Source organism: Bos taurus, chromosome 16 (assembly GCF_002263795.3).
Source record: "Bos taurus isolate L1 Dominette 01449 registration number 42190680 breed Hereford chromosome 16, ARS-UCD2.0, whole genome shotgun sequence".
NCBI lineage: Eukaryota > Metazoa > Chordata > Mammalia > Artiodactyla > Bovidae > Bos > Bos taurus.
Window position 1 is genome coordinate 56,161,971 of NC_037343.1, and position 20,735 is coordinate 56,182,705.

The 20,735-nt window shown below is 40.1% G+C and overlaps 1 protein-coding gene and 1 pseudogene across 7 annotated transcripts in view; both read left to right on the top strand.

Moving 5' to 3' along the window:
* The window catches only part of LOC132342514 (replication protein A 32 kDa subunit-like), a 51,714-nt pseudogene extending 31,013 nt beyond the window's left edge, over window positions 1-20,701 (top strand).
* The window catches only part of RABGAP1L (RAB GTPase activating protein 1 like), a 163,842-nt gene that overhangs the window by 101,465 nt on the left and 41,642 nt on the right, over window positions 1-20,735 (top strand). The window lies entirely within an intron of this gene.

Below are 20,735 nucleotides of genomic sequence, written 5' to 3' on the forward strand. Positions count from 1 at the left end.
AAATGATATAAGCAAAAAAGCCTATAAATATTTCAACTTTGGCTGTTAATTTCATTATTTACCTAGAGCCCTGAGTAGAACCTTATGGAAGTCCAGAAATGTTTGCAATGATTGTCTAATGATTGACTGAAATCAATTCTTTTCATCTCTAATATTTTGTAACTTTGTTGCCATTTTTCTTTTTCTGTAATCTTTTTTCTGTAATTTCCCTCCCTCCTTTTTGTAGATTTTTTAAAAATTCATTTATACATTGGATTGATAAATATTTATTGAGTACCTGCTGTGTACATGGTCCGTGCCAGTGCTGGAACTAAGTAAAGCCCCATCCTGGAGAATCAGTCTTGTTGGTAGGGGATCAGTTCAGTTCAGTTCAGTTGCTCAGTCACGTCCAACTCTTTGCGACCCCATGGACTGCAGCACACCGGGCTTCCCTGTCCATCACCAATTCCTGGAGCTTACTCAAACTCGTGTCCATCGAGTCAGTGATGCCATCCAACCATCTTCCCTTCTCCTCCCGCCTTCAATCTTTCCCAGCATCAGGGTCTTTTCAATTGAGTCAGTTCTTCGCATCCAAGTTTTAGCTTCAGCATCAGTCCTTCCAATGAATATTCAGGACTGATTTCCTTTAGGGTTGACTGGTTATATCTCTTTGCAGTCCAAGGGACTCTCAAGAGTGTTTTCCAAAACCACAGTTCAAAAGCATCAATTCTTCAGTGTTCAGCTTTCTTTATAGTCTAACTCTCACATCCATTCATGACTACTTGGAAAAACCATAGCTTTGACCAGACGGACCTTTGTTGGCAAAGTAATGTCTCTGCTTTTGAATATGCTGTCTAAGTTGGTCATAGCTTTTCTTCCAAGGAGCAAGCGTCTTTTAATTTCATGGCTGCAGTCCCCATCTGCAGTGATTTTGGAGCCCAGAAAAATAAAGTCTGTCACTGTTTCCATTCTTTCTCCATCTATTTGCCATGAAGTGATGGGACCAGACGCCATGATCTTAATTTTCTGAATGTTGAGTTTTAGGCCAGTTTTTTCACTCTCCTCTTTCACTTTCATCAAGAGGCCCTTTAGCTCTTCTTTGCTTTCTGCCATAAGGGTGGTGTCATCTGTGTATCTGAGGTTATTGATATTTCTCCTGGCAATCTTGATTCCAGCTTGTGCTTCATCCACCCTGGCATTTCACATGATGTACTCTGCATATAAACTAAATAAGCAGGGTGACAATATACAGACTTGACATACTTTTTTCCAGATTTGGAACCAGTCTGTTGTTCCATGTCCCATTCTAATTTTTGGTTCTTGACCTGCAATCAGATTTCTCAGGAGGCAGGTATGGTGGTCTGGTATTCCCATTCTTTTAAGAATTTTCCCAATTTGTTGTGTCCACACAGTCAAAGGCTTTGGTGTAGTCAATAAAACAAAAGTAGATGTTTTTTTGGAACTCTTGCTTTTTCAATGATCCAGTGGATGTTGGCAATTTGATCTCTGGTTCCTCTGCCTTTTCTAAGTTTGGTAGGGGATACAGACTTGTAAACAAATATAGCAGTGCTTTTGCATAGTTATACTACTACTTTCCTCATTTTTCCACTGTGACCCCTACCTTGTTAAGGAAGTTTGCTGCTCAGTGGGTTTTTAACAGTTGTGTTTGGCGAGCAAGAGCGTGAATGGAAGTGATTGAGGATGGAGTACTGGGAAGAAATTGTCTGAGAAGCCACTTTCCTCTTTTAGTTACTGCTCTCTTCCTGTTCCCCACTGTCAGTATTGAAGAAAGATTCTGTTCTTCAGACTCGTTAAGAAAAATATGACTAAGCTTTTGTACTTTGGTCAGATTAGAAATTAGAAATGTAAATTCCTACTGATGATAGAGCAAAAATTCAATGAGCTTGATTTTGTACTTGTCAAGTGATGATTTACTTGGTACTTACTTTCTTCATTTTCCATGTTGAGAAGGAGATAAGAAAAAATGTGTCTCAAAGAACTATGATTCAGAATTTGAAATAGAATGAAATCCATTTATAATGGTGTCATTTACAACATGTGCACTAGGAAATAGGACAAAGTTACTTTATAAATCTTTTTGTCTAACTTTTATTAAACGCTTGCCCCATGGTATATCTAAACGTGGATGAAAATGGGCTATGTTATATTTGGGGCTTGCTACAGCTGTTAAATTGGAGAAGGAAATGGCAACCCACTCCAGTGTTCTTGCCTGGAGAATCGCAGGGACGGGGGAGCCTGGTGGGCTGCCGTCTATGGGGTCGCACAGAGTCGGACACGACTGTACAACTTAGCAGTAGCAGCAGCAATAGCACAGATGTTAAATAAGGCTTCCCTGGTGGCTAAGACAGTAAAGAAATCTGCCTGCAATGCAGGAGACCCAGGTTCAATCCCTGAGTTGGGAAGATTCCCTGGAGAAGGGAATGGCAACCCATTCCAGTATTCTTACCTGGAGAATTCCATGGACAGAGCAACAGGTGAGCTACAGTCCTTGGGGTCACAAGGAGTCAGACACGACTGAGTGAGCACACATGCATAGGTGTTAGATATCTCTATAACCTGAAACTATCACAAAATTGTTAATCAGTGTGGCTCAGACGGTAAGGCGTCCGCCTGCAATGTGGAAGACTCAGGTTCAATCTCTGGGTCGGGAAGATCCCCTGGAGAAGGAAACGGCAATCCACTCCAGTACTCTTGCCTGGAAAACTCCATGGACAGAGGAGCCTGGTAGGCTACAGTCCTTGGGGTTGCAAAGAATCAGGCATGACTGAGCGACTTCACTTCTTCTTATACCCCAATACAAAATGTTTTTGTATTAAAAAAAATTTCTTTTAATCTCTCATTGTAACTTTAAGTGATTAGAACATCAAGGATAGAATTAGATTTCTAAACCAGTGTTTTAAATGGAAAGGACCTAAATCCAGACCAAATTTCATTGTGTCATTGCCATAATTATACACAAGAGCTTTAATAATGGATGCATTAAAATATCTTTTTATTATGGAAATTTTTGTTGTTCACAAGTTTTTTTTGAAGTATAGTTGATTTATAGTTTTAGTTTGAGGTGTACAGCATAGTGATTCAGTATTTTCATAGATTATATGACATTAAAAGTTATTACAAGATAATGGCTATAATTTCTTGTGCTATACAATATATCCTTGTTAGTTACATATTTCATACATAATAGTTTGTGTCTCTTAATCCCATACCCCTAATTGGTCCCTCCTTCTTCCCCTCTCCCCGCTGGTAAGCACAAGTTTATTTTTTATGCCTGAATCTTCTTGTTTTGCATATATATTAATTTGTATTATGGAAATTATTAAATACACACAAAACTGGAGAGAAGAGAACCATTAATACTCATGTATCATCACCCAGCTTCAGTAACCATCAGTCTCCCACTTTTCTTTATTTCATTTCTCCTCAACTTTTTTTGCTGGGGTATTAAAAATTTCAGATATATTATTTCATTCATCAGTATTTAAGTATACATCTTAAAAGATAAGAGCTTTAAAACTGTAACCAAATATTGGTAAGCATTCCTACTACATTTAATGGTAATCTGATGATACATTTTTGAAGTTCAGGTGAATATGAAGCCACCGAAGTCCAAGTAAAGGAATTTATCAGTTTCAGTTTATCAAATGGGGAATAGTTTGTTCTTTTTTTAGACCCTCAATTTCAGTGAGGTTTTGCTGTTGTTCCAGTTTGGGTTTCACTGGAAACATTTTGAAAAATCATACCTTCATCGTTCCCTCTCTCAAAGGAGAGAGAGAAAATAAACAATATGGATGCTTTTAATACCTAATTTTATTTATTTTCAGGGTACTTCACAGTATACATGTACCTCCTCCAGACCAGGCTCTGGGTAGTGGGAATGAATATATGTGTCCAGTGAAACTCAGTGTTTTCTTATGTGATGAACATTTCCCATTTCTTTTTAAGAAGAAAGCTGATGGAATGTCTTTTGCATTATATTTAAAGAATAAAATTCAGAATCCCCAGTGCTAATGGTAAGATTGACATTTTAATACTCTCATTCTAAGCCTAGCTTCGAATGCTTTGAATAAGGGAAGTCATTTCTTATGGCTTCAAACAGTTAATGCTTTTTTCACTGATCCTCTTTCAGGGATTTTCTTTGTGAGGCTTTTGAAGCCTAATAGAAGCCAGTGCTTTGAGCTAAATCAAAGCTTGCTTCAGCCCTGGCAAGACATATTTTTTTTTTAAAAAGAGAGAGATTAGGGAAGACAGCTATTGTCATGTGTTTGACTCAGCTATACTGAACCAGCATTAGTTATCTCAGCCAATGGGAGTTTTTAAGAGGGAAGGAGGAAGGCAGGGAATTTTCGTATCCATATAACATATATAGCTCTGCACTGCTCTTTGCCTCAATATGCTAAAGATTCTGGTTAATTGGTAAACTAGCCATCTCAAGTTGTAAAATAAATGGGTAGTAACTTTAGATGTCTATTTACTACTTGCGTAACAGTCCCCTGGCACTGTAAGAAGCCAGAAATGACTCCTGTTTTATAACAGAAGGTTTTGATAATATTTAACATAAAAAAACCCATGTTGATACATTGGTTCTGATCACTTCCTGGTTGAGCATACAACCAAATGGCAGAAATACCATCTGAAAGGCTGCATGTGATGGTCTCTACTGTTGACACTGTCTGCCTCCCATTTTGTGTCCAGGTATATGTAGGTTTTTGAGATTTGCCTACTTAGTGTTAAATTAAGACTTTAAGCTTCTTGCTGTTTTTAATAAGGCCGCTTTCCTTGGACTTCCCTGATGACTCAGATGGTAATGAATCCACCTGCAATGCTGGAGACCTGGGTGCAGTCCCTGGATTGGGAAGATCCCCTGAAGAAGGGAATCGCTACCCACTCCAGTATTCTGGCCTGGAGAATTCCATGGACTGTATAGTCCATGGTGTCGCAAGGAGTTGGACACGACCAAGCAGCTTTCACTTCTTCACTTCCCTTCAGCTTTCCTTAGGACTGATCGTGTTCCTTGGGTATGTGGTTGTTTGCCTGTCCAGAGCAGTTCTGAGCTATCCGTGCTCAAATTCTATTGTTCATTGTGCTCTGAGTGATAGATGAGCAGGAAGATAGTGAACCAGATAGAACTGGTAAACTGTAAAGGACCCAGAGAAATCCTCTGGTACTTCTCTTTCTCCAAGTAGGATTATATCAGAACAAGTCTGCAAAGTCCATCCTTTTCTTTAATATTTCAAATTATTCACTTAATTAAAGAAATTTTTTTAAAGGTAAACTCTGAGCCAGGCACTGTGTTCAGCTTCTGTCTTTAGACACCTTCAGTCAGCTGTTTGGTCTATCTTTGACGTTTGTAACCTTGATACTTTTGAAGATTACAAGCTAAGTTATTCAATAGAATGTCTCTCAGTTCAAGTTTGTCCTGATGGTGCCTCACGATTAGATTTAGGGTATACATTTTGACCAGACTATCCTAGATATGGTATTTTTTTCCCTTTTTTATTTTCAGTACGTGGAATCATTCATTGCAGCACACAGGCTTCTCTGGAGTTGTGGCTCAGAGGGCTCAGTAGTTGCAGCACATGGGCTCAGTTGCCCGGTGGTACGTGAGATGTTTTTCCCTGACCAGGGATCGAACCTGCATCCCCTGCATTGGAAGGCAGATTCTTAACCACTGGGTAACCAAGGATGTCCCTGGGGCACGATTTTGATTTGTCCAATTACTGGTGATGCTCACTTTGCTCATTTGACTAATGGTGGTTCCTACCAGGTTCTCCATGTAAGGTTCTGTTCTCCTACATAACGAATAAGGTTTTTGTGGAGAAGGCTTTAAAATGCTATAAATATCCCTTTCCTAATCAACATAATTTAAATAATTTAATTTAATTCACGTCTATATGAACTTGTGATTTCCTGTTATTTTGTTCCTGTAACTATTCATTTTAATGCTCAAATATCCCTTTGGGGACCATTAGGAGCTCCTCCAAGATGATGTCTGTGTCCTGTGACATGTTCCCATTTTTCTCTGAGCAAAACTTGGTTTTGGAACAGCAAGATATTCCAGGCTCTTTTTGTGCTTTCCTGGCCCTGACCTTGAAATCATGTATTTAAGAAGCCCTCGTTCGCTTTAGTAGAGAGTGATAATTTAGAAACCAAGATCTCTGCAATAGAGGTACACCACCAGGGAGGTGTCATTGCTTCTAGGCCCCCTGAGCAGATGGAGCTAGGAAATACACACTACACATGCGCGCGCGCACACACACACACACACACACACACGTGAAAACTCTGACTTTGCACCTTTACCTCCACTTTGAAGCCAAACTACAGGGCTCATTCTAGTTCTTTTTTCATTAATATTTTTATGAAATGTTTTTGTTGAAATACAGTTCACTTACAGTATGTTAATTTCTGCAGTATAGCAAAAGTGATTCAGTTATATATATGTACACTCTTGTTGTATATTATTTTCCATTATGGTTTATCTTAGTGTATTGAGTATAATTCTCTGTGCTATACAGTAGGACCTTGCTGTTTATTCTTTGTATAGCAGCTTGCATCTGCTAAGTCCAGCCTCCCTCCGCATCCCCCACTGGACCCTCTCCCCTTTGGCCACCTCCAGTCTGTTCTCTGTGTCTGTGAGTGTTCATTCATGTCATGTTTTAGGTTCATGTGTGTCGTAGTTTAGATTCCACTTACAAGCAGAATGGTATTTCTCTTTCTGACTGACTTCACTTAGTGTGATAATCTAGTTGCATCCATATTGCTGCAAATGACATTATTTCATTCTCTTTATGGTTGAGTAATATTCCATTGTGTATATGTACCAGATCTGCCTTATCCATTCATCTGTTGCTGGACATTTAGGGTGTTGCCATGTCTTGGCTATTGTGAATAGGGCTGCTATGAACATAGGGTTTCTTTCCATTGTTATAACTACTTTCTTTGACATTGAGCAACCTGGATCCTTAACGTGTTCCATCAATCCCTTTGTATGCACAAGGCTGTTATTTCTGCTGCCCCTGCTTCCCCCACATTGTGAGGCTGCCTCCTTCCTTCTGCTGGAGCTCTAACTCCCCATGTCAGATTGTACCTCTCTTATGGATGTCTTCCCCTTGGGTTGCAGCACACCCACGCTAGGCTGCCTCACTGTGTAAATGCCCTCCTCACCCTTCTTGGGCTCTGATGTCCCACACAAGGTCATCCCCTTGCATGGTTACCCTCCTCACTCTTTTTTGGCCCAGTCTACCTGCAGAAGGCCATCCTGCACTCTGTTTTCATGGGTTGACTACAAAAGGAGATTGGGTGGACTGATGAGTCCTCAAGGATGTACCCTAATTAGCAGAAACTAGGGCAGAGGTTCTCCAAGTGTGTTCTCTAGACTAGGTCCATCAGCATCACCTGGCAACTTGTTAGGGATGCGCAATTTCAGGGCTTGCCTCAGACTTGATGAATCAGAGGCTCTGGGAACAGGGCCCTGAAATGTGTGCTTTAACACGCCCTCCAGGAGACTCTGATGCACACTTGTATTTGAGACCCACTGTCCTGGGGAAGACAGATTTTTCTACTCGGTATTCCAGTCTTCATTGAGGTTGTCTCTTGAATAATGAAGATTCCCTGGTTGTCACGTGTGCTTGGGGACCATTTTTAGGGTTTTGGAGCCATCCGAACACTTCTGGTCTTGCATCAGGGTCAGACTGAAGTATCTATCCAGATCAACTCACAGTTTGTGGAAAATTATAAAGTTGTAGAAGAATTAAACTCTTCTTTGTCTTCTTGGTTTAGAAACCTTTTCTGTTAAAGCCTAACAGAAACAGTTAAAGCAGGGATCAGCAATGGTAACAGTTACAAAGCAGTGGAATTGGTACATTTTTTTTTTAATGTCACATATAAGAAAGTGCAATTAATGAACTGTTTCTCTCCTATACTAGCTATGTTTTCTGTAGTCATCAAAAGTGTGCCATGCAAACCTTGTGCACTGTTGTGGAAACTTAAATTGGTATAATCACTGTGAAAACCTCTCTTTTTTCCCTTGAATGACCAAAAATATTTATACTAGAAAACAGAGCATGATTGATTCAGTGTTGTGACCTTCACCTCACAGGATTATCAGGGAATCTGTTCTTTGTTTAGATTCCTGGGCTAGATATTATATCCTTTAGCTTTTCTGTCAGCAAAAAGAGATAATTATGACAAAGTACCTGAAGTAAAAATTTTTTCAATTCATATTAAAAGTTCCCTTAAATTAAAACTTACACGCTTCTTAAAAGGTGATTGATGTTTCTGATTTGTATTTTTCTTTGTTCTCAAGGAAGACCTTTACTACTGTTCTCAAAAAAATTTTGTAAATATTTCTGGGTTCTCTGTTTTGTGTTCATATGAGTAAGTTTTAAGAATATCTAGGTGTAATACCTTTGACTTTTTTTGCACTAAAAACAATAGATACATAAACACATACCTACTTCTGCTTACAAAGTCTAAGAGATGAAGTAAATCACTTAATTTGAACTTTGGCTTAATTTTGGCTTGTCCTTACATATTTGCATTTATAAATAATCTCTTGAAAATGTATCACAAGAAATCATTAGTTTTGAAAAAGGAAATTTGAGAAATTTAATTTCTCATAAAGGCCAAAGGAATTATGGTTTTTAGCAAGAAAAGAGCCATTTGGATTAAGTTAAAGCATGCTTTAGCTTATCAAATTTAATAGTAGGTCCTATCTATGCTATGAACCTGTATCACCATATACTTTACATAAGTATCAAAGTGCTTTATAAAACTATCTTAACTATTATGTTAGCCAATAGAAATTTGCTCATGAAAATAGAAAAAGCATTTATGCAGAATTGGGAACTACCAGAATTTATTAATAACTTTGGGCCTATATTTATATATTCACCTTGGGTCACTTTCATTTTTTCAACTACTAACCTGCATTTTATAGGGTATGTTATCTGTTACATTATAAATAACATTCACAAAGTCTCAGGACAACCCTCATGAATATCAAGATCTATAGAAATGAGGGCTGGGGAAAGAGAACTCCATGTATTTTTTTTATAAGATTAATTTTAAAATAGTAATATCTCATTCAAAAATAGATACCTGGCAGTTAGAAACTCAATCTCATTCATAACTGTTCGTGTTACTAGCACCTGGAGCTAGATGATAAGAAGGTTTTCAATATGTACTTCTTGATGTAAATGAAATTAGACTATGTGAATCAGCAGTGAAAACCGGTTGGTTATCTTAACTTGGAACTCTGCTATAGTTTATTCTTATATCCTGTTTTTGGAACTATCACCATGAAGATTATGGTAAAAATAAGAAGCCCATGTAGGCCCCAAAGGTCTATTATAATATTCCCACTTACCTTGCTGGCTAATGCTCTTGACACTATTCTGTTGAATTGTATTAGACAGTGTTCAGATTTTGTATTTGCCTGAGGCATTTGTGAGTAGAAGCCAAGTTATAGGGAACAATGGGGAACAAAGAGTGAAAAGGTACCTCAGAGATAAAATTGAGTCACTGACATATAAAACAAAAAGAATTTTTTTTCCTTTGTCAGCCTTCACATATATTTTAAAAGATTGTGTTCATTAATCTGAAATAATCTGAATTGAAGAAGCTATTTCCCCTTGAGCTAAAAGCTTATAACATAGATTTTTATCTATAAGTCACTTAGAGTGAAAAAGTTGGCTTAAAGCTCAACATTCAGAAAACTAAGATCATGGCATCTGGTCCCATCACTTCATGGCAAATAGATGGGGAAACAGTGAAAACAGTGTCAGACTTTATTTTTGGGGGCTCCAAAATCACGGCAGATGGTGATTGCAGCCATGAAATTAAAAGACGCTTACTCCTTGGAAGGAAAGTTATGACCAATCTAGATAGCATATTCAAAAGCAGAGACATTACTTTGCCAACAAAGGTCCATCTAGTCAAGGCTATGGTTTTTCCTGTGGTCGTGTATGGATGTGAGAGTTGGACTATGAAGAAAGCTGAGTGCTGAAGAATTGATGCTTTTGAACTGTGGTGTTGGAGAAGACTCTTGAGAGTCCCTTGGACTGCAAGGAGATCCAACCAGTCCATTCTAAAGGAGATCAGTCCTCGGTGTTCTTTGGAAGGAATGATGCTAAAGCTGAAACCCCAGTACTTTGGCCCCCTCATGTGAAGAGTTGACTCATTGGAAAAGACTGTGATGCTGGGAGGGATTGGGGGCAGGAGGAGAAGGGGACGACAGATGGCTGGATGGCATCACCAACTCGATGGACGTGAGTTTGAGTGAACTCCGGGAGTTGGCGATGGACAGGGAGGCCTGGCGTGCTGCAATTCATGGGGTCGCAAAGAGTCAGACGTGACTGAGCGACTGAACTGAAAGCCCTTAAAAGTAGAGAGGAATTGGGCAGTCTTTTTAGCAAGTTCTGGTTTGTCCTTTCCAATCACAGTAGCAAATATATATATACACACATACATACACACACACACGTATGAATATATGGGTATACCTCTCCATTTGAACTCCAACCAAAGAGATTTGAATACAGTACTGTTTATTTATAGAATTCTTTGCAAATGCCTAAGTCAAGATCTCTCACCAACATCATTGGACTCAGGGTTCCATCTCTATGTGTAGCTGACAATCTTCACATAATTTTGTGTAATAAAATATAATTAAACATTTTTTAAAGTTAAATTAGATCCCTCCTCTCCTTGTCCTTTTCTCTCTCCTCCTCCTTTTCTCTCTCCTCCCTGAGTGTAATTAGTTGTTCCACACTTTTCCACGTCCACCATTTGGAAGAAGTTTGTGACATCCCAGTGACTTGATGAATACACTCTTCATTTCACTGCCTTTCCTATTTCAGTCATTTGTTTTAAAATGATATATGATATTAGAATTATGAAAGACAGCAACAGACTAAGCCTCAAAACATCCCTTTGAGTGTTCTTCCTCATGCTAGTTATATAGTCAGTTTCCCCCTTGTAAATTATTATAGTGAGGAATTTATTAGGGAAAACATCATTTAAAAAATTTAACAGCTGCTATAAACTGTCATTTGCAGTGCTCAGCTGACATTCAAACAGCTGCAGTCTATGAGTGAGCTTTAACTTTCAGCTGCTGGAGGTCTTTCAACTCCTGTTCCCATGGAAATGAGGAGGGCTGGATGGGTGGAAGGGAAGTGAGGGCTGACTTACACATTTCCCCATACATTATTTTTCTTGCCTCCTCACAATTTCCATGGAAATGAGGGCGTAAGTGCCACTCCACCCCAAGCTTTGGAGAGCAATTGTTCATGTGTAAACAACAGTGGATGGACCTTAAACAGGCATATACAAAACTAATCTTAACCTTTCTTCCACCTGTGCAGCCAAGCCTACTTGCAAACATATTCTTATTTGATCTATTTTCCCATTTAAAATGATTTCTTTTAGTTAACTTTTAGAAAGTTAGTTTGATATTAGCTTTATTCAAAGTGAGAATTGTCTTAGACATACTGTCAGATATACATATATATCTGTCCTGCCTATATTAAGCATTTAGTATGCATGATGTTTTTACTAATGTCTTTCCCCCCAAGATTACAGAAATGAATTTCAGTTTATGAAACAGCATCTAATTGCATAGCATAAAAAGTTTCCTCAAATAGTCTCATTCTTATGCACTACTTTAGAAATTGCCCCACAGAGCAGAGCTAATTATTGGCTCTGTCAAACATATCAAGGAAAACTGCCATTTTTAATTGGTTATCACAGTCTTCTCATTTAGGTAACAGAAATATCCTATGTTAAGTGAATTTCTGTATCTTTCTACTTATCAGCTATCTGTCATTGTGTCTCCTATAATACCCATACTCAAGGAAAATATATAGGCACAGTCTTTATCTCTTTTTTTATTCCAATATTTTGACTACTTAACACGGTCCTTGTGAACCCTGAGACATGAAGAATGTGCTTAACCTGACAAATCTGCATTAAGCATCTACTGAGTATTCAGCTTTTTGTTTCAATTAAAGCAGGAGATACCAAGTTTAAATAAAGCAGTTGTTTGTTTGTTTGTTTTTACCATAAGGCATCCTAATTGGATTAAGAAAATTCATGCCCAGGAAAAACTAATTATAGCCATATGTGATTGTTAAATAAGTTGTATAGACTAGTTTGAAAGAAGTTTTAGGAGGGAAGGGTTCTCTTGGCCTGACCAAAATGAGCAAGGAAGACTTGCTTTAAAGGCCTCTCTATTATTGGTTTTAATGGTCCTTCCTTTGTATTTCTACTGTCTCCTTTTATTTTTTTGTAATTTATTATTTTTTAATTTATTAATTTTATGGGTGCACCATGCAGCTTGTAGGATCTTAGCTCCTCAACCAGGGATCAAACCCAGGCCCTCTTCAGTGAAAGCGTGAAATCCTAACCATTGGACCGCCAGGCAAGTCCTGTACTGCCGCCATCTAACAAAGGCCTTTCCTCCTGAGCTGTTTTCATAACTTTATAAGTATTTTTTCAGTTGTCACCTTCCTCCTTTCTTTATCCCCCTTTCTAGTTTAGCGTAGACACCATTTCCAGTGAACATTCTTACTAGCACAGTTATGATCTTTCTGTGTCTTAAAACCTTACTGACTTCTTATCATTTCTGGGACCAGACTTTTTTTTTTTTTTAAGGTAGTTCTGATGTCAAATATTCTACCTTCTAAGTCCTATAAGCTACCAAAACAATTAAAAAATTCAGTATTCTATGTTCTTTCGTACTCCAGATTGCTTCTCATATTCAGAATGGTTACAAACATCTGCTAAGCCCATGTGCCCAGTGTTTAGTTCAGAAAATATGGTCACACAACTAGCAACTACCAAAATAATTCACACTTTCATCAATTTGGCAATGACCTAGATCTTCTAATGACCTGGCTCCGGGGTATTCTTTCCAGCCTGCTCTGCAGGCGCCATACACCAGGCTCCTAGGTCCTCACTCAGACAAACATAACTGCGTGGCACAATTAGTAGGCCTATGTTTTTAGCTCCATGCCTTTTGCTTACAGCACTTTCTTTCTGCTTCCTTTATGGGATGAGGAGAGAAATAAACCGCAGTGAGCTGTTTCCTCCTTAATCTTACCCCTCTCTATAGCTCTTACAGTCCTACCCTACTGTTAGACTCTACAATTTAAATGAAGACACTACAGGCTACACAGTGTGATATGTGTTAGTTTTAGTCTATACCTTGGACTTGATTAATATTTGAAGCACCCTGATATGGAAATGGAGAAGGAAATGGCAACCCACTCCAGTATTCTTGCCTGGAGAATCCCAGGGACAGAGGAGCCTAGTGGGCTGCCGTCTATGGGGTCACACAGAGTCGGACACGACTGAAGCAACTTAGCAGTAGCTGCAGATATGGGAATGGTAGTTAGTTGGCATTAGAAAAATGCCAATCAGGAAATAACTACTATAAATTCAACTTACTTATATTTAAATCTACACTAGAGGGTTTTCTCGGAGAAGACAATGGCAACCTACTCCAGTACGCTTGCCTGGAAAATCCCGTGGACAGAGGAGCCTGGTAGGCTGCAGTCCATGAGGTCACGAAGAGTCAGACACAACTGAGCGACTTCACTTTCATGCATCGGAGAAGGAAATGGCAACCCACTCTAGTGTTCTTGCCTGGAAAATCCCAGGAATGGCGGAGCCTGGTGAGCCACCGTCTATGGGGTCACACAGAGTCGGACACGACTGAAGCAACTTACCAACAGCAGCAGCAGAGGGTTTTCTAATTAGCATAAAGGATGTCAAATAATTTTTCATTGAATTGGCTAGAAATACTATATGTAGGCCCCTCTGGCCTTATATAGATTGCATGTAAGATTCTGGCAAGCTAGCAGTCTTAACACCTGCAGGATGGCACCTGCAGCTGAACATGCTGGGCTTGTTGACTACCACCTAACAACTGATGCTTCCTGCTTGGTAGAAAGGTAGTAGGGAAAAGACTTATGGCCGTGATTATCTCCAGTCCTTGGAGGCTATTGATGCCTACCAAAAAGAAAGAAAAGAAAAATGCTGATGAAGATAAAAAGAAAAATCCTGACACTTATAGAAAAGAAAAGTGAAAGTGTTAGTCACTCAGTTGTGTCTTGCTTTTTGAGACACCATGGACCATAGCCCACCAGGATCCTCTGTCCATGGAATTCTCCAGGCAAGAATACTAGAGTGGGTTGCCATTCCCTTCTCCAGGGGATCTTCCTGACCCAGGGATTAAACCCAGGTCTCCTGCCTTATAGGCAGATTCTTTACCATCTGAGCCACCAGGGAAGCCCAATGCTTTTAGGTGGTCAATAGCAAAACCTCCCCGAGGACAATGCCTTCTTACATACTCGCTCCATTTTAAAGTTTGTCCTAAATTTCCTTGTAGATTTGTGAAAATATCCTCCTTTAAATTGCAATAGCGGGAGTCTCAAATTTAAATTACGGCATTAATCAAATTCTGTAGATTATTGTGTTTCTTTTTTTATTCTAAGTTTCTTGATGAGAGGATTGTGTCATAGCTGTCTTTGTATCCCATGTAGTATCTGGCATAGTGCCTTGTACACAGTAGATATTTGTTGAATGAATGAGCACATACACACACTTCCCAATTCTATGAGGAACAGAACTAACTTTGGGTCATGGGGCCACTGAGAGCCAATGTGTGAGTTCTCAGAGTTCCATGAATTCAGATTTAGAGTCCTCAAGGAGTCAGTAGTAATTGTCCTTGTCTGTAACTGTATCAGCTCTGGTTGTCCCATCAGTACAAAGATACATTGGAACTGTCATCAGTAGTAGAGGAAGGTAGCATTGTCTGTATCATCTTCAGAAATCCACACCTAAATGTATCTGTTTCTGTTTCTTTTTTTTTTTTTTTTAATGTTATTTATTTCATTTATTTGGCTGTGCTGGGTCTTGGTTGTGGCATATGCAGTCTAGTTCCCTGACCAGGGATTGAACCAGGCACCCTGAATTGGGAGTGCAGAGTCCCAGTCACTAAACCACCAGAGAAGTTCCCATCCAGTTGCTGTTTCTGCCAACTCTGGCTCTAGAAGCTATAGTTGGAAAAATCTTTAGAAAAATTACTTTTTCTTGTTTTTTATCTCTTAGCCAATTTGAGGCAGTGTATATAGCTAATCAAGTATATAAAAAGGTTAAAGTGACAACAGAAGACCAGGGAAAAGAAATTAAAAAGGCATAAGAATAACATATAAATATAAAACAGCAAAATAAGATGTTTGTAAAATGATAACATCATATACTAGTTCAAAGCCAGGACTTCAGATCCAGACTGCCCTGATTAGAATGAATAGCCACCTGGCTAGCTCTGTGACCTCTGGCAAGTTATTTAACCTTCCTGACTCTCTGTTTCCTCCTCTGTAAAGTGAGGGAAATTAATAGCACCTACCTCACAGATGTGAGGCGAAAATAAATTAATACATGTAGAGTGCCTGGCATATAAGGAAGTGATACAGCCCAATCTTTGCTCTAAAGGCAGAGGAATGCTAATTTCAGTCCATTTGAAGTCCTTCTGTCTGTGTTTACACATTGTGCCTCAAATGAGTGATCTTCATGCCTTGAGTCTCCCACAAATTGGTGCTTATAGTCTCTTGTGGAACTTTCCACATTCTACCCTAAATTATGCAATTATTTGTAAGCTGCTTAGAAGCAAAGACTGTCTTCTTTGTCTTCCTCTTAGCACCCAGAAGAGTGCTTACATAATAGTCTGACTTACACAACGGCTCTTCAGTAACTCTTTGTGGAGCTGTGCAGGAAACAGCAGTAGGTTGGTCTGTGAGGTTGGTCCCTGGAGGCCCTGTACCTTGGGCTGGTGCCCGCGGACCTCGCATACCTCTTCAGCCTCAGCTAGCCATTTCTCTCCTCACTGTGCTCCAGCGGGCCTTCAGTCCCTCCAGCTGGCTTCATGGGCATGTGCCCTGCACGACTGCGTTTGGTTTAATGCTCTACTCTCACCTTGAAATTCTCACTTTTTGAACAGGCGGCCTTGATTTTTATTTTGTGTTGGTCCTGGCAAATTATGTAGCTGAGCATGCTCTTTGCCATCCTATGCCCATCATTCCCTCTGCTGGGAGCACTCTCCCTCCCTACTCTTCACTGGCTGACTTAACTTTTTTTTAATTGTATTATTTATTTATGGCTCCACTGGATGCAGGGCTTCTCTAGTTGCTCCAAGCAGGGGCTACTCTAGTTGTGGTGCTCAGGCTTCTCACTGTGCTGGTTTCTCTTGTTGGTGAGCAGGGGCTCTAGGGTGCGAGGCTTCAGTAGTTGGGGCGCAAGGGCTTAGCTGCTCCATGGCACGGGCATGTGGGAGCATCGCAGACCAGGACTTCAACCCGTGTTCCGTGCATTGGCAAGCAGATTATTAATCACTGGACCACCAGGGAAGTCCCTGACTTAACTCTTCACTTCTCTTCAGCTTTGTTGTCATTGCACAGAGAAGCAATCAAAATTTAGAACCCTGTCCACTTTTATCCCCCAACCTTAACTTAACAGTGCTCACCTTATGTAAGTGCGCTGTTTATTTCAGTTGTGTGGTCATTTCTTTGAAGACTTCCTCCCCACCAGACTGAGCACCTGGAGGGGCCGCACTGAGCATTTGTTCTTGGCTGGCTTTGCCTGCAACACGGTAGTTTATCAGTATCTATCTGTGGAGTGAAGGAGCAAATGGGAGGTTTTTAAAAATGCAAAGGAGGGATGAGTTTTTCTTCCCATGTTAAACACTTGGTATATAAAATGGCAGTGCAAGATGGGAGGGAGGTTCAAGAGGGAGGGGTATATGTATACCTATGGCTGACTCATGTTGAGGTTTGACAGAAAACAACAAAATTCTGTAAAGCAATTATCCTTCAATAAAAAAATAAATTCAGAAAGAAAAAAAAATGGCAGTGCAGTTATCATGCATTGAATACTCCTGCTGATGATTTCTAGCCAGTTTGACTTCCTTCCTTCCAGGGACTACCTTTAAGGTAGGTGACTACAGTAAAGGTTCTCAATTTCTCTCGCTTTCCCACTGCTTTCCTTTTCAGATAGTAGGGTACGGTAAAGGTGAATCTGAAGACAGACATACTCAGCCTGTTTTATACAACTGCTGTTTGGCATGTGTGTGTGTGTGTGTGTGTGTGTGTGTTTAATGAGGACCGTTTTTTAAAGTCTTTGTTGAATTTGTTACAGTATTGCTTCAGTTTTATGTTTTGATTTTTTTGGCCCCGAGGCATGTGGGATCTTAGCTGTAGGATCAGGAAGCCATGCCCCTGCATTGGAAGGCAGTCTTAACCACTGGACCGACAGGCAGGTCCCAGCATATTAGTCTTGAATTAAATTTTGTGTAGCATAAATATCTATAGCTTCCTGCCTACAGTGAATATTTTCAGCAAGAATGTATATTTACTTCTGACCTAATTGCCAATGGCAACTGACATAAAAATACCGCTTCGGGTTTCTCAGCATCTGCAGTGCAAAGGCCAGCACTATTCCAGTGAACGTAGCATTTGGTGGTGGTAAAGAACAGTGTCCTACATAGCTCTGCTACCATTCTTCCCCTCCTGTCTCATTGTCTAGTTTTAAATAAGCTTAATTAGCTCACTCTGAATGCATAGCTGTATCAGCTTTCTGTGGCCCAGTTTGGGGACTACAGCTGGTTAATCTGCTCCCTGGAATCAGACCAATACCATTCCACATGTGACCAGATTTAGTATATTACATACTACCTTACAGTCTTAATTTTTAGCACTGGGTAGCATTCAGTTATTTTTCAAATGCTACAATAAACATTTTCAGTGATATATTTCTCTCCAAAATCTAAGAGAAAATAGAATTTCTATAATTCAGTCTAAAATTGAAGTTAACCAATATAGTGAGATAAGGATTTGTGTTGCTTTAAAGAAAAATAGGCTAAATGTCTTTTTTCTCCTTCACATACAAAAAAAATCTTAGAAAAAGACTTAAAAACTAATAGGAATGGTTGTAACCCTGTTGCAACTGTTGCATGTGGGTGAAAAAAAGAACCTGTCTTTTTTTTTGTTTGACAAATCTGTACATGCAGCAGGGGGAACAGAAAGAAACAAATATGAGAACAGTATATAGAGAAGGGCATTCTCATTGAAGCTGTAGGCCTCAAAAACTGTTCCATCTAAGCTCTGACTGATTCCAATACCTTAAGGTAATTTGGTTTAAGCTGTAAATCTCTTGAGTTGTTTATGCCTCAGTGCTTTTTTCAGAAGGCTGGGAGAGGAGGAAAATATATCATTTCAATCTGTCCCCTCTTGAGACTTTATGGAATTTTAAGCAGGCTTCTCTCAGAGTGAAACTCCCGGCTCAGTCACCTCCGGGTCTGTTTGACCTTCCCTTTTTTCCTAGCTTGCCCAGAAAGTTCAGGGTGAACGTGTTTATAGTTTTCTGAAGGCGGCTACACACAGTCCCCTGAGGGCTTTGGATCTCCGACAGCTTCCCAGGCTGAAAAGAAATCCAGAGCTCGAGGTCAGCACATTGTACCCTGTACCATATCTCAGCTGCTTTCTGCTACTCTGGCTGATGAGGTATTCAGAATTGAAAATGTTGAGATTTCACAGGTCACTATTGTGGGGATTATCAGAAATGCAGAGAAGGCTGCAACCAACATTGTTTACAAGATAGATGACATGACAGCTGCACCCGTGGATGTTCGCCAGTGGGTTGACACAGATGACGCAGTGGTGAAAACACTGTGGTCCCTCCAGAAACATATGTGGAAGTGGCTGGTCATCTGAGATCTTTCCAGAACAAGAAAAGCCTGGTAGCCTTTAAGATCATGCCCCTGGAGGATATGAATGAGTTCACCACACATATTCTGGAAGTAGTCAATGCACACATGATGCTGAGCAAAGTCGAACAGCCAGCCTTCACAGGGAGAGCGCCTATCAGCAATCCAGGAATGGGTGAAGCTGGGAACTTCGGTGGGAATAACTTCATACCAGCAAATAGCCTCACGGTGGCCCAGAACCAGGTGCTGAATTTGATCAAGGCTTGCCCAAGACCTGAAGGATTGAACTTGCAGAATCTCAAGAACCAACTCCAACACATGTCCGTAGCCTCAATCAAGCTAGCTGTGGATTTTCTAAGCAACGAGGAACACATCTGTTCCACCGTGGATGATGATCATTTTAAATCCACAGATGCAGAATAACTGGATCTAATTGGGTACCCCAGATATTTTCCAGTTGGACCTTTATTTTGCAGCCTCTTGTCTCCAGCTGTGCATATAGTCTACTTCTAGAAAGTAGATTTCATCTATAAAAGATCTCAACTGACATCCTTTTGAAACTTATTACTACTCTTCTGTGTTTTTGATGGGCTTCCCTGGTAGCTCAGATGGTAAAGCGTCTACCTACAATGCGGGAGACCTGGGTTCGATCCCTGGGTCAGGAAGATCCCCTGGAGAAGGAAACTGCAACCCACTCCAGTATTCATGCCTGGAAAATCCCATGGACCGAGGAGCCTGGTGGGCTACAATCCATGGGGTTGCAAAGAGTTGGACACGACTGAGCGACTTCTGTGTGTCTGTGTGAAGGTGTTTATAGTTCCTGCTTTGTGCTGGTTAAGATGGCACATATCCTAGGTTCACTATCTCCCAGTCAGCTGTTAAAATAGAGCATCTCCATCATCCTGCAGCTGCTTCACTCAGCTAGCTGCAGCAGGTGACTGATAAAGCTTAGCAAGGCTCTTGGGTTTGAGAGCCTTGTGTGCTGAGTGGATGACAGACATATAACATACTGCAATGAAGGCTTTACCTTTGGTGTCAGAAAGGCACCTTACCTTGGGGTTGGTGATTACTTTGGTCCCTCTGCGTGTCACTTAGTCTTTCTCAGTCTGCTCAACTTACTGAATGGACATAATAAACCCAGCCCAAATGTGACTGCTGGGTTTCTGGCCCGTGCATCTTGTTGAGGGTGAACCATGGAAGAGCAAGTTGGGGTGTAGGGGATGGGTTGTGTCTCCTGATTGAAAACATCTCAAATATGAAACATCCAAAATACATGAAATTCACAGTGGGTTATGTAGATTGAGCTCAGTAGAAGTCTTGGGCTGGGCACTGTAAATTTGGAAGTTGTCAGAACATGAATAATAAAGAAATTACCTCCAGGTATTATTTATTGATAGGAAAGCTCTAGAGCAGAAGTGCCAAGAAGTTCCATATAAATAGTACATAGATTATTTATAGACCTGGAGATGAGAAATTAGAAATGAACAGATAAGCAGTTTCTATAAAATGCTGTGTCTCTTAGAGTTACTACAGCTCTGGGGCCAGACAGATTATATTAGAACATGATAAAGAAAGTAGAAATCAATATTTCAGAAGCTTTCATAGATACTCTGATGAGCACACTACATTCAGGAGTAAGCCACAAATGCCGGAAAGTGACTCACATCATACAATTATTCATGAGTGAGAACAGGAGCCTGTCACAGGAGTGTGCACCATTAGGCTTGAGTAATTGGGGAAGCTGAGCACGCCTGACGAAATGAAAGTGCAGCATTGTCGACCATGTGTGAATTCAGGAAAAGTGTGTCGAGTAATTTGATGTCTATAAACATTGGGAGTTACGTTAGAATTACTCCAGGAGATGAATACGTTTCTTGGCCTCACCCCTTAAATCACTGTATTTCCTTAAGTATTGGAGTACAGCTAATGTTACCAGAGGCTCGGGGCTGGGGTGGTGGTGGGGGTGGGTGGA